General features: G+C 43.9%; 1 protein-coding gene across 2 annotated transcripts in view; it reads right to left on the bottom strand.

The window, feature by feature from the left end:
• Nucleotides 1–15945, bottom strand: part of ZNRF3 (zinc and ring finger 3) — a 75654-nt gene extending 59709 nt beyond the window's left edge. Inside the window, exon 1 of one of the 2 annotated variants that reach the window (XM_017814133.1) lies at nt 15815–15945. The gene's annotated coding sequence lies outside the window, so the exon portion shown is untranslated. The remainder of the gene's footprint in view (nt 1–15814) is intronic. The other variant, XM_017814134.1, reaches the window with a different exon arrangement.
• Between the last annotated feature and the right edge of the window lie 2107 nt (nt 15946–18052).

The following is an 18052-nucleotide window of genomic DNA, read 5'->3' as shown; positions in this document are numbered from 1 at the left end:
TTTTGTATCAGTGACTGATGCAAGGGGACGTGTCAAGCCCAGAAGAGTCATTAAGTCATATTTTGAAAGTTAAAAGATTGTTCTAATATTTAATTGATGGAAAGTGAAGCTCTGCCTTTCTCATTTTCAGTGTAGAAACGTCTTCAGTCAATGCAGCAGCTTAAAATTTCACACAACAACTTCAGAAACGTGATTTGGCTTTGGGCAAATAGGTTGTGAAAAGGTGGCTGGCAAACACTTCATAGCACAAAATTGTCAATAAAATAAGATTGACAAAGTTTCAGCACAGGGTTCTATGATATGGACTACAAAAATAGTATATTAACACACTAGCACAACTATTTATGCATGATATGATTTAATATTGTGCAACATTAGAGAAAAAAAAAGTAAATCCTGTTGTAACTTTGAGACGTGTGTCTGAACAGCCAACTTTGAGATCTGCTGTATTTGCACTTTAGTTCTGTCAAATCCCTAATTTTGACCCTATGAAGGGCACAGAACTGATTTCCAAAGCACTACTAATTAGCTTTAATCAAGAAAGGTAAGGTCTCTTGAGATAATAAATACCAACCCTAGTTTCTGTGCCTGCAACCCATCTGTAAGTAATTTCAGCATGAAATATCAGAACATGACAGAAATAGTGCCACCTATAAAATCGTCCTGAAGGATAACCATGACTCAGGCACGAGTGATTATTTTAACAGGCCCTGCAGGGCTGGGTTGGGAATGCCAAGATTCTGCAACAGTTTGCCATTTCCCTTCAGTGTCCTTTGAGACCTGGTCCCTGTCAAGGGACCAGAGATAAGACGTTATATTAAAAAATAACACTTGAGGAACATCACGTATAAGAAATTATCTCTTTTCCTAATTTAAGTCTCTTTTACTGCACATCTGGGCTTAGATATAACAAAGGCAACTAGCTTTTATCAGATATCCCCAACTGCATAGGACTAAAAGAATAACATTTCAAAACTAACCAAAACTTTCCTCTCTACACTCTAAAACAAATGGGAAGAGAAATTCAGCTACATGAAGATTAACTCTGAATTAGTCAGAAGTTATTATTTTTTCCTGTCTTATTTACTACAGAAGTGTGGGGTCAAAATGTTAGGATCATGAGCTTTTATTCATTTTCTAACTTAAAAATCAGTTTCACCTTGAAGATCACAGACAGCAGTGTGTGTCCATGGTAATGCACTGAGAATTCACACAGGAACTAGAAGGAATCAGAAGGTGAGAATTCAAAGGCAAAAAAAAAAAAAAAAAGGCACCAGGAAAGAAATCGCAGGTCAAACCTGGATTTTTTTTCTCCCTTGCTCACCAATCCCCATTTAACATCACTCACTGCTGGTCCCCCAGGGCTCCTGTGGCCATGCTGCAGAAACAGCACAGCTCAGGCTGTCACCAGAAACGGGGCCCTTTGGGAAAGCTGCTCCCCACCTTCTCCACATCCACCCCAGAGAGCAGGAAGGTGGGCTTGGAAAAGCAACCTGTAGGACAGCAGGGGAGAACTGCTGCTCTGCCAGGATTACCTGCCAAGTTTTAAACACCGTGAATGAAGTTTATTCACCCACTACCTGCCTCAGTAATAGAAACATGATCCTGGAGTCTTAACATCAGAGATGCAATTCCCTACCAGCTAATGAGAGACAAGAACAGGCCAACATCAGAAGACATATTAAATATTTTCCTAAAACATGCATGATTTCAAAGCAATCCTTTCTAGCATTTCAGATAGGCAGCATACGCTCACCTGTTGCAAAGCAAAGCATATGTTTTGTTCTAACCCATTTTGTTTATGCTTCCAATAATTCACTTAATTCACTGTTAGCAGTCATCCCTCAGCATCTGCAAGGACGTTTCATTGATAGATTTCTAAGTGGACAGTAAAAAAAAACAAATCAAAACAAAAAACACAGGTACCCATAAAGTCCCAGTCCAACAGCACATACTTAATTGCTTTAATTATTACACACTTACAAAGACATTCTATATTTTTAAAAAGTAAACTGAAGGAGAAGCACTGAAAATGTTGCAATTACTCTGAAAAATAGATGTATTTTTAATGTGAATGCAAGTTACCTTAATTAAAAATAGCTTTTTTTAAAGAAAAAAAATTATATTCTTCTAGCAGCTGTCTCCGTTTGAAAAGATAAATAAAACCAACTCCTCCTTCCAGAGGCAGAGTTTGTGATGTTAATTCCATATAACACGAACAGCAAAAATCTGTGAATTCACTTGCAGATCCTCTTTCAGACTAAGAAATGCTATTCTGTGCTCAGAAATGGAGCCCTGCAGTTGGGCATGGATATGCTGCATTATCATACTGATACAAAGATTAAATTCCTCTATCATACAGTTCATGAACCATTCCTTAAAGCAGGGTAGTCATGTCCACCATGCCTCTGAAGGCAGAAAAAGAGTTAGATCATATTCTCCAGCTGGGCAGTGTCTACACTTTATTATACCCAGTGACTGCTTTAGGATGGTTTTCTCCTAAGACTTGTTCAACTTTTCTCTGTTCTTTGAGCATCTTGTTTGTTGTTCCAAGCATTCTTTCTGGCAAGAATGCTATAAAAAAAATTAAGTTCCCTTCCCCAAAACCTTGCTTTGACAGTTACTCAGGACTCCTACTATTTTTCTCAGTATTCCTAACTGAACTGGTCCTAACCTAAGTCAGAATTCTGCTGCCTTAAGAATATGTTTGGTATTAATCTCCAGAACAGACTGCATCAGTTTGTGTATTCTGTTCTAAAGACTGCAGTGCCCATTTTATTTGGAATATGTTTATAAAGACAAGATTTCAAGATTCAGCAGCACTCAGATAGTACAACTAGAAAAATATATAATTCAGCTTCCTAAGCAGCACAATCACCTCTGACAAAGATCTTTATCTACGAGGTTATTCACAGCAATATCCTTATCAACCACAGTATACTTTGTATCGCTTACACAGGAAGCAAATACTTTCCCAGCTTCAGCAACTTAAATTCAAAGACACCAACTGCAACTTAAGGATGGAAAAGAATTCGATTTGCGAAAATTCTCTTTGCAGTAACGCTGAACTAGATGAATGCTACTGTCTGTTACCTCCTCCTAAGGCAAAAGCACAATGAAAGGGAATCACAGAATTATTAAGATAATCAAGTCCAACTGCTAAATCCAGCATTGCCCTGATCACCACTAAACCATGTCCTCGAGGGCCACATCCACACATTTTTTGAACACTTCCAGGGACAGTGACTTCACCACTGCCCTGGGCAGTCTCTTCCAATGCTTTACAACCCTTTGTGTGAAAATATTTTTGCTAATATCTAATCTAAACCTCCCCTGGCACAACTTGAGGCCGTTTCCTCTCATCTTGTCACTTGGGAGAAGAGATTGGTACCCACCTGGCTCCACCCTCCTGTCAGGCAGCTGTAGAGAGCAAGAAGGTTCTCTCTGAGCCTCCTTTCCTCCAGCCTGAGCCCCCCCAGCTCCCTTGGATGCTCCTCATCAGCTCTGTGCTCCAGACCCTTCCCCAGCTCCGCTCCCTTCTCTGGACACATTCCAGCACCTCAATGTCTTTCTTGGAGTGAAGGGCTCAAAACTGAACACAGCATCATGTTTGCACAGCCTACATAAAAGTGTTTGAGAATACTACTATCTCTACAACCAGTCCTGACCTACAACATCTCAAAGCATTCTAGTTTTGGGTCCTCACAGAGCCATAACATATGCACATCAGTGTTGGCCTGAGTATTTCTAAACCCTAGCCAGAACCAGAAACAGGTGTTGTCCCCCTGAACATGGGTTAAACTTCAGACTGTGATGACTTTCCTGTTGGAGCTCAGCCTTGGTACTACTCACTGCTCACTCCTAAATGTCAAGTTTAGAGCTGGTTCTTTAAGCTTAGTAAGCGCTTTTGCTGCATCTCAGGATGTTTCCAGAAGTTACTGAATCCAAACTCAAAGTAAGATGTACATTCTACACAAACAGTAAAGCCTGAAAAGACCTAAACACTCACGGAGGAAAAGCTCTACCAAAACCAAACAAAAAAATCCTTCCCAGAGACAGAAGCATTGAGTACTTCCACATTTCATAAACTTTCCTGTCTCACAAGGATATTTCAGGCTACGCAGGGAGAAGGAAAACTACCTTTGTCAACAACAGTTTGGAAGAAGGAACTAAAGAAAAATGAAGTCACCATCACATCCACCCATCCTAGACACGAGCACTGAAATGGCCCTCCAGCAGCCACATTTATTTTACCGACATAATTTAGAAACTCTTACTGCTACATTAGTAGTTAAGTTACAGGCCTCTGTTTCCCTGCTGAATTTCTATAGCAAGAGAAGCCTTATTCTTTGAGCAAACTACTTAGATCAAGTAGACAAGCAACCACTTTCCTCCTGTGGTTGTTTTCCAATGGTATTTAGCTACGTAGGCAGTGATTTCACTTGTTGAACTAGAAAAGGCTGTACCAGCAGAGAAGTGCATCTATAGCAGAAATGTCTTAACCCACAAACATTTTTCTCTGTAGGCCGTGCATTAAAACAAATTATCATCACCGAAAGACAAAATTTTTTACAAAGTGAAACCATTCAAAATAATATATGAAAAATCTGCCCCTTCAATAATGGCGTTCCAAGTCTAGTCAGGAGACCTTCATGTAACACGAAGCATACAGAATTTCACAATAAAAACTAAGCACAGCAGAGCAGGATACAGGAATCTATGCCCAAACTATCAGCATCTACACAGAAAAGTTCCAGGAAAAAATGCCATTGCTTTCCTGTCCCAGTTGGCCACGGCAAGGTTTCTCTGGGCCAGAACAGCAGTGATAAGGGAGTCCACATGAGATCCACAACACAGGGCTGACAGGATAAAGAAGAAGGGAAATATGGCAGAAAAAGGAGGAAAAGAGAAGTCCACAACAAAAGCTTGTCTGAGGGGACACTTTCATATGACATACACTGTCTCCTGTGCCACAATCAAGGTAAAGGTTCAAATCTCAGCGATTTGATCCAAGACACCAAACCTAGTGGTATTTAAAGTGGCAAAACCTCCACATCTCTGTTTTTGAAAGAACATACAGTGCCAGCTCTGAGCAGTCCACTGCCTGGGGGCTGGTGGGGCAGGGAAGCCACTGAGCCAAAAAAGTCTGAGATGGGTTAAAAGCTTGACTGACAGCTGACCCATGAGGTATCTTTTTTAAGACTCTTGCCTGAGTTTGGTCAAAGTGTCATGCAAGTCAAACCATCCAAGTGGCAATTTCCATCTAAAACTTTTTCCAGAATTTCTGATCAGCTCCCACTGAGAGTCAAACCTCAAGTTTCCAGTTCCTCTTTAAACCACAAACCATGACCTGCTCCTTCTTTAGGGTGTCTGAGAGACACTTCTGTGATTCCTGAGGAGGCCCCAGGTCTGACCCACTGCAGGCCTACCTGAGCTTCCACACACAGTGGAGAAGGTCTCACTGTAACTGAGTTTTGCTGAAATTCTAGTTTACTGCATCTGTCTCTTCTGCAACATAAGTGTCTGTAGTGAGGCTCAAACAAGGAGTTGAGACACAGTAACTGGACTACCCCAAGCTGCAGAAACTAGAAAGGAAATCAAGTGGTTCCTCCCACAAGTAAGTAAGTAAGTATTTAAGCAATATATCTGTAACATAAAATCACTCCCATGACTACAAATGTAAAAGGGACCCAAGAATAAACAAAGAAAAAATTTCGTTGTGTGAGGAGGAACTTCTGCTCCAGTTAAAAAGAATACATACTGGAGTGATCTGAAGCTGCCTATAAATATTCGAGAACATCAAAGCCGGTCCTGTTAAATTAAAAATGCTGTCACACAGATAGGAACTAGCCTCTAGCACTGCCAGCTTCAACATGTGAGCCTCTGATCTGAGAGGCAGAGGCTCGGCTCTTCAAGAAATTTTATTCAACACAAGAAGGGGGGAAAAAAAGTGAACCAGCAGTTGAGTTTAATAAGGATATTAAATACCTTACAAGTGAGATAATTAGAGCTTAACTCTTTCAGGACACTTCAGCCCTTTCACTGACAAGGACAGTAGCTTCTTCCCATACAACTTCCAAGGCTGGCATGTTTCTGGGCTCCAGGACTGTTCCTATCCAAGCCCCTGAAACAAGCACTTATGTGGTCTTTGAAAACAGAGATTTTGTTGGTTTCACCTGAGCATAACTTTAATCACACTGCCTACCTCGCACATATGTGTGTGGACATTTGGCTGGCTATTCCACATCAGGGAGCTGTGTTTAATACTAAAGCTGTCCAGAAAGATTTCAGATCACCTTCATCTTCCCACAGTTGCCTGAAGATAACAAGAATGGTGGACAACAGGAGACCAGATCACTTCATTTGACTTCTATTATTTGAGGATATTCAGCTCCAGTGGCAACTGAATGTAAATAAAATACATTTTGTGGTTGAGAAACGGTTGAGAAATTTATCCCAATCTGCAACTACAACCTTATTATTTCATTGTAGGAAACCTCTGTCCATTTCTAGCATCCAAACCAAAAAAGACTATCCCAGACAGTCACAAAGGGGGGAGGAGGAAATAGTAGCTGCTTTCTCAAGTAAAATAGAGGAAAACTGAAAGTAAGATCATGCCTTGGGAGTTCTTTTGCATTAACTAGTCCACAATGTCTTTTCTTCAGACACAGTTTTGGGATACAAAAGATAATATCTTTTAAACAGGCAAAACACTGCCAGCTAGCAGAATGGGGATACCTTGCCTCTGAGCAAAAAGAGGTCTCCAGACCTTGGCTCCTATTAAATACTGAACTCAGCAGCATCTCCTGGCACTGTTTCAAGGGTTCATTTCTTGCTCCCAGCCCTGCTACACATCATCAGGACATCTGCCAGCTTGGCATCCAGACCATAAAGTGTTCATCTCCCCTTTATCCTCACAGCAGGCAAGATCTGCTCTGAAAGGCTTCTAAATAAATACAAAACAGGTATGAGAAAGTATGACAGACCCTAGTAAAATACAATACGACTGTGATGGGAAGGAATACCTTTCCCTGTTATATTGCACACACCCTTTAGAGAGTGCCTTAGGAGAAAACCCAATGCACCTAAGAAAAGGCCAGCAACTGCTACACTGTGTATCCTAACCTCTATCCTTATCTCCAAAGACAGCAAGAACAGGTAAAACCTCAGTGCAGCAAGAACACACAGCACTCGTGTGCACAATTGCACGCTGTATATAATGTTTTATATAATATATATATACACACATAATGTTTTATCCATGAGATACAGATATTATTATTGTTGCTTTTGTTATTAAGGTAAAACCAATCAAGGCTCAATTGGGAATACCAGCATTTAGCCAGGCCCAAATAAGAAGTCTATAAATCTTCAAGGACAGTCTCTGTGAGGAAAATAAAATAAAATTAAGAAAAAAACCCGCATAGCCTTTAAAAGAGGTTCTTCTCCATGAACTATAGAGTTGTGGAACGGACTCATCAATGTAAAAAAAACCAAACAGAACACCTTTTGCAATTCCAAGTCAGTCCTTCAAACCTACTTTTCTTAATCTGTCATCAAAGCAGACAGGTTAAAGCTGGAAACTTGCAGTTCTAAAGGTGAACTCAACAGAAAGTTTGGTTCAAGCCTCTTCTGCCTGGGGGAGGAAGGGCAGAGTGGAATGGATAAAGAGAGAAGTAGAGGAGAAGGATTTTGTCCAGCCGTGCTTACTACACTTTTTCTTGTGTGTATTTTTTTAAAGCAGGCAAACATCACAAGCTCAAAGTAGGAAAACAGATCTTGGCACGAACTAGGGTCTTTTCTGAATTAAATGCAATTTTTCAAACACTACAATCAGAAGTATTTGAAAGTTGCTTACCAAGCACATGCAATAAATTCACAGTAGGAGGCATGTACTTGCAACATGCGTGCCTGTACAGCTAATTAACAGTTGTACTCAAACCATGACTGCAAACTCTAAAATATGCCCCTTAGTTCTTGTCAGGCCAGTCATCTCCTCACCGATTCTTCCATTTGCTTTACTACTGAAAATGATGCAAAACAATAAAGCAGCTTAAGCTCAAGAAAACCAACAGAAAGCTTAAGCTGGTCATCAGCTTTAGAAAACAACTAAAATCCTCACATTAATGCAGAGAGTAACATGGGTCTGGGAAGCCTAAGAGTCTGCATATATTACACTACATATTTAAGGTTGTACTTGTGTCTGGAACATAACAGGCACCTAATCAACCTTTGTAAACTGGCTTTTCATCTTAAAGCCAAGTGCAACAACAAAAGTCTCTAAGCAGCATGAAAAGGAAATTTAAAAAAATGAATGAAAGAAATCTGCCACTGTGAAGAGACACCCTAAGCCACCAGAGCCCTATTTTCCTGAGCACTAGTACTCAAACCTAAAAGAAGGACAGCTTCACCAATGTGATAAGTGCAGGAAAGTGCAATTTTTGGCAGTCTCCACTGGGTATCCACAAGAGCCCATTTCCCTGGTCACCTCTGGTTTAAGTGTCAAGCAGTCAAGAAAAATGAAGAAAACAGAATTTATTTTTTTTTAACACGAATCTTCTGTTGCTGTTCTAACAATTTCAAACCACATCTTTGTTTTTAAACAATTTATTTTTCCTTTGCCAATCTCTTTTAGTGTGAAGGACTCTCCCTTCAAGACAGGAAGCGAGAAATTAGGCCAAGCATTCAACTGGCATTCATTCTGTTTTCATATGCAGGCACACACTCTGGTTTGAACACATTTGAATACTGAAGTGCAGATGCCCAAAAGAAAAGATAGTATGTAAAAATTAATACTTAACACCTCCCAAATTGAGCACTTCTGAAGCAGTAAGTGTCTTGATGCTAATACATGTACCGTTTACACAACTGGGTAGAACACAAAGCAGATTACTGCCTCCAGATCTAACCTTTCCTTAACCAGTCTGATGCTGGCCTCCTGAAAGCATTCACACTTTGAAAAACTGTTTCTGAAAGTTATTTTGGTTCAGAAGGGCCTCACTTTGCAATTCCAAAACAAGGACTAGAAGACTGTAATAAAAAAAGGGAGCCTTTTTAAATACACGCTCCACCACAAGATGGTATAAACTGGAAGAAAATTACTATGTATGCTAATCAATGGTTTTATACAACTACTCAAGACTTTCCTATAAGATCTGCTTGCAGCAAAGCTGCCTGCAGTTCTTTCCCTCCAAATCTGCCACACTGAATCATGTCCTCTACACACTTCACCAGGAGTCATTTCAGAAGCCCTTCACTAGGCAAAGCACTTAAGAAGTAGCTGCCCTGTCCCATAAGGGCACCAGTGGGGTGCTCAGGGGGAGCGAGTGCCAGTTCCACCCATGGGGCATAGCTGGCCACAACTGCTGGTAACACTGGGAAGCAGGCTGTAATTATATATAAACCACTGTAGTCACACAGATCCACTCTCAACATAAATAAATATATATAAATGAAAAAAGTTCTCCAAATGGCTCCATGTTTAACAATTTTTGAGTGCCACTTCTCTCTGGGATTTTTTCTTAGTTCCACCTCCCAAACGAGCAAGAGGAGCACATGGAAAAGGAAGTGCTCAGCATCCTGCCAGCAAAGGCAAGGTTTTCAACAGTACAGACCTTCAACATCTGTGAGGAAGTTTAACTAAACATGTGGACTATGCAGAAAAGTTACCTGAACTCCCACAAACTACTTTTCCCCACTCGATTCCCCATCTTCACTTGGAAGCGCAGAAATTGCGCTGGTTGGTCTGAGCACTGAGCCAGCGCTCCGAGCTCTCCCCTTCTATTTACGTACTTAACCTACTTTATTCTTATTCCTCTAAATGGGTCACAGTAGCATTTTTTTGCTATTTCCATTGTAATTTCTCCACACTTAAATATCTTTTACCACATTTTCTAACACTGTGTCTTCCCGCCTTCTCTGCAAGGGACTGTCTCAGTCTCGCACGCCAGCAAGGTTCTGGTAGAAGGATTCTGGTATTGCTGCAACTCTGTGCAAACACCACAGATGCTGGAGCTTCCTCCAAAACCAAGAACTCATCACTGAATTTGGTACCTTCTCTGTGGATCATGCCTCTCCCCTGTAGTAATGCCTAGAAACTTTTATTTATTACTGCCTTAGACTCATTTAGAAACAGCTCCCACAGGTACCCTTAATTCTCTCTTAATAAGAGAGTTAAGGTATTGTGATACCTTACAGCTTGAAAGTCCAAAGTTTTTAACTCAGTAAATACTATTTACTAGCCCTTAAATTTCCTATTGTTAGGAAATTAACTATTATCATAAGGTTATTACTAACTATTTTCATAAGGTGTTTCTTCTTTTCAGAAGATATGAAAGAAGACATAAATCTGTCCAACCAGAGAGAGAAGGATGTTCTTGTAGAAGGCTTAAGCTGCCAAGTGTCCCTTCTTGCCACTATCTTTGACACTCCCCCCTGAAATTCTCTTACATTACATTTTTGCAGTGAACCTTAACAGGATGGCACAGACACATGATTCTCAAAGCAGAGCACTACAGCTGCAAGCAGACAGCATACAACAGCCGGTAGCTACCACAGAAGGAGTTCATCGAGTCCTTTCACCACCGTTCTAAGAGACATCTTGAATATTGCACTGTTGAAGAAGTAACAAAAAGTATGGATACTTATTTACAATACCACGTTCAGAAGCCATTGCAGACAGGTAACTCCTTGTGAACTAAGCCAGCAATGCTGTGATTGGGCTGGAGCTCAGTGTCAAGACAGAACAGTAGAAGAGGATAAACGACCTAAACAAAGCACTTTAATGGTCTGTCTTCAACTCTGCCGGGTACCACCTCACATCACAGTACACAACCGGCTAAGCATGACTGAAATTTGAAAAAAAAGGAGAAGGACAGAATGAGGGATGAAACTGTGAGACAGCTGGACTAATCTGTTCTGAGATCAAGTTCAGGACAATACCTCTACTGCAAGCAAGCTGCTTGTGCACACTCTACAAAGGCTGCCCAGGTACAATAACTATACAAGTCTTTACCTCAGCGATCGACCTCTTATTTTGAATGCAAATTACACTTCCTTTATCATCCTGGCCTTCTCTTGTAGAGAACCCCAACCTGTAGTCACCTGTTGCTCTCCCATGAAAAACACCTTCCTTTCATGGCAGGAAAAACTCAACGGTCCATGAGGGAGTAGGGGACCCCAGCCCCCAAAAAAAGCCACTCTGAGCATGTGCAGTCTTCATCCTTCTGTCAGAAATTACGGAGGAATAAGCACAGATCCAGCTCAGGTCAGGCACAGCACACCACACAAACTACAGAAGAGGAGCCTGCTGTTCACAGCACTAAACCTGCACTTTTCATCTTTCTTTCACCTGTCAACTCTCTCCCATAACAGAGAGGACTGACGAGCCCTGCCAACTCCCAGAACAAATTGAAAACTCCAGTTTAGGTTTCAAAGGCTGCACATAAGCTTTAAGGGACTGAGGTTACAGAAAATGCCCAACCACAATTTGTAAAATTTTTTGTTGTTCCATGCATATATCAAGGCTGTAGTATGGAAGCATCTTGTTCCTACCAGCTGGATAGTCAAGTCTTAGTACAATGATAACCAGAAAACAAAAGAAAAACTGAAGCTTAAATTAAACAAGGTTTCTGATGCACAAAGCGGTAAAGCAACAAAGTATAGAAAATAAGCCCTGCTCTGACTACTTAACACACACATGATGCTGTTATAACAAAAAAGGAGCCATCAGTGACTTGCTGTTATTAAAATAAATTAAATAATTACTTTTACAAAATTTAAAACAGGTAAAAAACCCCCCAGTTTTTTTAAGACAGCAGCAATTCACTTTCTTCCATTCATGGTTCAGTCTTATTATCTATTCAACACAAACTCCTTAACTCTCAGCAAGCTTTCAGAATGGTGATGGGACTTGTGGTTTGGTGTGACACAAGTTCAGAGGAAAGGCTCAAAGGGGCAGTGCTTAGATTCACCTACTGAAGATGGACATCCTCAAGATCACTGTTCTCACTTGCCTCAAAACATTTGCCAGTTGTGAGTATCTGTTCATAACATCAAAGACTGAAGATTAGGGAGGACAAAGCTACAGCAAACTCCCAATTCTCATTCAAGGCACAACAGATCCTTTCCAGGTCTCCTGCCTTTGTACCAAAACAGAGAAACACAGTAAATGCTGAACAGCCCCTCTCCTCACCCCATTCTCAGCATCCACAGGGTGTTAGCTCTTTGTTTTCGGTCAGAATAGAAGTGCCACGTTCCAGTGACAGCTCAACTCCAAGATACTTCACTTCAAGGACACAATAACAAAGCAAACCTGAAGCCCAGATAAATTATCCCTGATGTCCTCAGGATCATTACTGCAAGCCACAACTCTACAGTTAAGGTATGGAAACTAACACAAAGCCAGTCACAGGTGTCTTCATATTCTAAGAGGATAACTAGCAAAGCAAACATCCAACAAGACAGTGACTCAAAGCCACAAATAATTCCATTTCCTCAATCTGAATGGCCTTTAGGCACTCAGCTCCAGCAAGAAGAAACTTAACCTGCCTGATCACAAAACAACAACTAAAAAAACCACCAAAAACATTTTTGTTTTCCACTCTCAAAGGACACAAACATTCCCTTGACTCAGTCTCCTCTGATCAGGGCCAGACATCTACGTATCTGCACAGTTATTTCAAGTCACTCCTTTCGACACCGTTAAAAACTCTGTTGATGCTTCAGAGTGCAGTTTGTAGCCTTTAGCAACTGTTGCATTCTGAGAAAAGGTTCAAAGCCATTCAAGTAAATAAGGGGTGGGAGGGAGACAGAAGGAAGGAGCACACAGGCACACAGTCTTGCACTCAGGTTTGAAGCCTCCCCACCTTCTGCAAGAGAAAGATAGGCAATAGTTTCCTACAAAGGAGTGTCACGCAAGAAGGTGGGAAGTGTCCCGTTTATGTTTTCTTCCTGGAGCTTAAAGCACTGAGTTATGCTTGTTCTCCCCAGACTGTTAATTTTTGAGCACAAAAATTTATGCAAGTGGAGATTATTAGATCATCTACACACAGTTCAATGGCTACATAAAGTTCATTATTTCTCTGCTGAGGCTTCCAACCAGAAACAAACCAACCAAAACCCAAACTATCATTTCACAAGAAAAACCACACTTAACATTCCCAAATCTCTCCTCCATGCTGCTTCTCACTGTATACATGCATTGTATGCATCAGTAATCAACCCATTACTGTATTCAACAGTACGACTGACACAGGAGTAGAAAAAAAGACAGAATTGACAATTATGAATGTGCATCATTTAAAGCTTTTGACATGTCAGCGTTTTTAATGCAATCTAAAACAAGTGATAAATTTGATCCTCTTTTCCCAGCACCTCACCTGAGCAGCTCCTTCACATCCACATCTTTACCAGAAACACAGCCTTAGATGCTCCACACCTTAGTTATCAAGTGGAACAAGCAACTGGAACAGAATCTTGCCAGTTCCATGTAGAATTAAGATACATAATCTCACTCTGAGTAATAAAGCCACTGCTAGTAAAAAAATCAGTGATGTTTATTGTCCTGGCACTGTCAGTCTGTGGCCATATAGCAACAAGTTTGAGACAAGACTACATCTGAACTTTGGCCCTGAATGGTACGAGAAGTTTCAACCATAAGGAGTTCTCCAGTCATAATTTGTTTTAAACCAAAACATCTTTTTAGAGGCTTCAGCTAAATCTGGTTTTCACAATCACTCTCCAACCAAATGTTTGCAATTTCCAATCTCAGCCATATCAATGGCCACTACACTGCCCCAGAAACACAGAATATTCCAGTACACCAGATATCACCAAGATGGTTAGACCTTCAAGCAGTTTAAGGACCAGCTGACACAGCAACCTAAGCATGAGTTTGCTGAATACAAACTGTGCCCACATGAAAGAAGACATGAACATTTCATCTCTGTAAAGAGTTATTCTGGTAGACACTTGACCCTATTAAGACTCGTTTACAATAACATGAGAAGCAATATAATAGCACACCACTACTGGATAGGAATCTGACCAATAACCAGTTTAGGAGTGGATGTATGACCTATCAAAAGCTGAAAGTGCATTGTTTCTTACGGTTGGTTTTTTTTTGTTCAGACTTTCAAGACCAATGAGTAATTGATGCTATTAACATAAACAAAAGTAAGTCTTTGTGTAGTCTCAAAACCACAATTCCTTTGATCCATTCTTTAATGTGTGCCTGATTTTAAAGAATTTCTAATATTTCATTTTAAAGAAAAATGCATCTTATTCTTGAATTGCTGTGTGCACTGACAAAGGGGCTGGGGCAGAGAAGAGCTTGCTTCACTGACTGATGTACAACTAACTTACTGCTGCTGAACAGGTTCCGAGGGGCATTAGCTTCATGAGCCTTTTCTAAACCTCACAAGGAGCTTTAAACAATGATCCAGAACAACAGATTCATAGTCTTCTATAAAAACACAGCCTTGCTGAAAAAGGGAGGCAAGACAGTGCTGTGAAAATCTTATAAATTCTAGCTCTGAAAAAGTCACTTTCAGGAGGAGATAAAGGAAGCAGGACACTGACAAGAGATGCTGTATGCAATCTAGAACCTCAACAGTCAAGTCTCACTGTTTGAAAATGCACCAAAAGGTTAAAAAACATCCACCTCTGTTTCAGTCTGTAGTAGCACCACCTTTTTTTTAAATGTCAGAATTATAAAGTAATTGATCCATTCCTCTTTTCTCTGAAGAAAATAATCACCTTACATTGGCAATTTGTCCTCACAACTCTTCTGGCTGTGAGAGAACTTTTATAAGGAATCCTCCCAGGTGAAACCATTTTGAAACATCAAGCACTCAAAAGCAGTATTCTTTAAAAGGAAAAAAAAAATGTTATTTTGATAGTAAAGTATTTGTAGAGCTTTATCAGTTGTTTCTAGAGCTTACTTGCCACCAGTTAGCTTTTTTAAAATTTTATGTGTATATTTATTTATGCATGTATGTGTACGTATATGGAACTCAAGCAAACAAACTCCACAGCTCTTAAAGAGAAATAAGGATTGCTATTGGCACTTGCTTAACAGTCAAACTTATTAAAACACCATTCAAGTAATTTTTCTCTACTTAGCCAAAGGGGGGAAAAAACTAAAGTCAACAATTACAAGAGACTACAAAGGAATTAGATAAGCACTTCAAGAGTTTCAAACACAGTAAAGAATAGCTGCGTTCACTCACAGACAAAAATTATTTCTCTAGTGAGAAAGTCAAGCGCAGCTTTGTACGAAACGTCCGCGATGGGAGCCCGGCTTCGAGGGAGCCCCGAGCGCAGCAGCCCCGGGTGCGCGGAGCGGGCACCGGCCGGCACAGCCCGAGCGCGCAGCACCCAATTGCTGCCGCGGGACTTTCGGCCCGGGCCCCCCGAGTCCCGGCCGCCCCTGGAGCGGGGCAGCCCCTCACAGCCCCGGCCGCGAACCGCCGGGACCGGCAAGGGCCGCCCGGCGCGGCACCGCCCCCGCCCGCCCGCCGGCATCGCGCCCGGCGGAGGGGCGAGCGGAGCGGAGCCCGAGGCGCGCGGACGGCGGCCCTCGGCTCCGCCCGCTCCCGCCGCGGGGAGACCGCGCCGCGCGCCCGGCTGTCAAAGCGGGGCGGCCCCGCAAGTTGGGGCCGGCGCGGGGCCTTTGTGCGCGGGCGCGCATCTGTCACCGCGTCCCCGGGCCGCGCGGCGCACGTGGGGCGGCGGGCCCGGCCCCGCTTTGTGCCGCAGGTGCCGGGCCCGCGGAGCCATCTTGGGGCAGGCGGCGCCCCCCGGCCGCGCTCACCTGCACGATCTCGCCCTCGGCGCTCAGCGTGGCCCCCGCGCGGGAGAAGCGGCCCTGCAGCCCCGTGGTGTAGGTGGTGTAGTCGCCGCTGGGGCTGGACTCGAAGAGCACCACCTCCACGAACGCCGTCTCCTTGCCCAGCGCCGCGCCCGGCGCCGCGGCCAACGCCACCCCGAGCAGCAGCAGCGGCAGCGGCGGCACGGGCAGCCTCGCGCCGGCCCCGCAGCCCCTCATCGCGCGGCGGGAGGAAGCGGCGCCCCGCCGCCGCGCATCGCTCCCGAGCGGCTCCAGCTCCCGGGCCGGGGTCCCGGGCGGGTCAGCGCCCCATGGCAGCGGCCCTCCCGCCGCGCTGCGCCCCGCTCCTCGCCGCCGCCCGCCCCGCACTCCCCGTCCCTCGCCCCGGCTCCTCTCCGCCCTGCCAAGCCGCTTCCCTTTCATCTGCTCCACGTGACGGCCACCGCGGGGTTATCCCCGCCCTCCGCGCCGCGCTGACCCGCTCTGTCCCTCCCGCCGTGCACACACGGCCCGCAGCCGAGCCGGGCCCGCCCGAGCCGAGGGGCACCCGCGGCTGCGGCCGGTCCGACCCGGCCCGGGCCCGCAAGGGTCCGACAGCAGGCGGCTCTCGGGAAGGCCCTGCCGGGATCGGCCTCCCACGCGGCCGGGCCTGCAGGGCCGGGCCGAGCCGGGCGGCCCCGGCGGCCTGTGGCGACCGCCCGGGCCCGCGTCCGCCGGGGCTCTGCCCGCCGGTGCCGGGGCTCCCGCTCTCCCCAGCCGCGGGCCGGGCGCCGGAGCGGGCTGGGCCGGGCCGCTTCCCGGCGCTACCGCGGCCGCCGGCCATGCCCGGGTGTGTTAGGGACGGAGCCCGGGCGCGGCGGCTGCGAGGGGCAGACCCGCCGGTGGTACGGCCCGGGTGGACGTTCCCCGGCGGCCGGAGCAGTGCTCTGTCACCACACGTACCACGGGCACCGATCCTCCTCAGAGGCATCTCTGCGCTGCGGGATGTGCCTGCTGTTTGCAGCGGGCTTCTCGTTTGTGTGTAGGGCAGGACTGGCTGATCGGCCCCCTGATCCCAGTCCCCTGTAATTGCGTTTCGGGAGGCTGGGTAACCCTGACTCTTCGGCTTGGCTGTTAATGCAAGTCTACAGAACCTCCATCAATGATGGGGAAAAGGTGTGTGGGTAATGATTTTTGTTTCAGTCTCGCACAAGAACTGGATGGCAGCCAATGATACAGTTTTCCATTAAAAGTATGTACAGCTAAGTCATAGAATTATTAATACATGATGTTACAGACCCTAAATATAACTTACAAGGAGGATTAGACAAACTGACTCGAGATCCATTGTTGGCTATGAAACACAATGTCTGGAAACAAAAGTCCGGCCCTAACTCACTGGCAGAAGGAATAACATCTTAGTCTACAAATAGCCAGCTCTTTTCCTAAATATACTTTGTTACAGCTGAAGGCAAGAGAGTGGCATCCTTAGCGTGACACAGTGAGCAACATAAGCTTAACAAATCATGGAAGATTTCTGCAGTGGCAAAAGGTCAAGAAGGGATCACAGGAACACACACTCGGCTCCTACCACAAGCTGCAAAACACACCCCCCCCAAACATAAATGGTAAAGTGGATCAAAGGCTGCAAAATTATGACTTGCTTAGGGAGCTGAAAGGGGCATCACTGTGGTGCTCTGGCCTGGTAACAGCAGAGGATGCACTTTGCAAACTTTTCAACAGGTGTGAATTTTAGATTATAGGTGTGTTTCAGTAGGATTTCAGAAATGCATAGGATCTAGTGTACTAAATAGAAGCATTTTAATCGTTTAAGTGCAAACTACCTCTACTGATTTTTCCCTCACCCATGAGGCAAATGGCTGACAGTCAACACACAATTTGCTACATCACAATCAACATAGGAACAACTTAAACATGGAGAACTCAAAAAAATTGTCTCCCTGCTGAGTCAGCTAAATCATTTCACAATGTACAGCAAAATCAGAGATGTGTGCAGGGGCTGCTTGTCATGATGATGAGATGGTCACTTGTTCATCTGCACTATGCCTGTCTCTTGACATTCAGCTAATTCCCTCACTTTCTTCATGAACTTAAGTGGTTTAGGCAAATGATATCCAGACTTTTTAACCTGCTGTCCTCTCATCCCTTCCAGAAGAGGCCAGAACAACTCATTTCCAGTCATTGGCAGCTTTTTATGCCCTGCATGCCAGATTCGGGATACCT

The sequence above is a fragment of the Lepidothrix coronata genome, unplaced genomic scaffold (genome assembly GCF_001604755.1).
Source record: "Lepidothrix coronata isolate B3197 unplaced genomic scaffold, Lepidothrix_coronata-1.0 Scaffold44, whole genome shotgun sequence".
Lineage (NCBI taxonomy): Eukaryota > Metazoa > Chordata > Aves > Passeriformes > Pipridae > Lepidothrix > Lepidothrix coronata.
The sequence above is the reverse complement of the archived record's forward strand: the minus strand, read 5'-3'. Positions and strand labels throughout refer to the sequence as shown.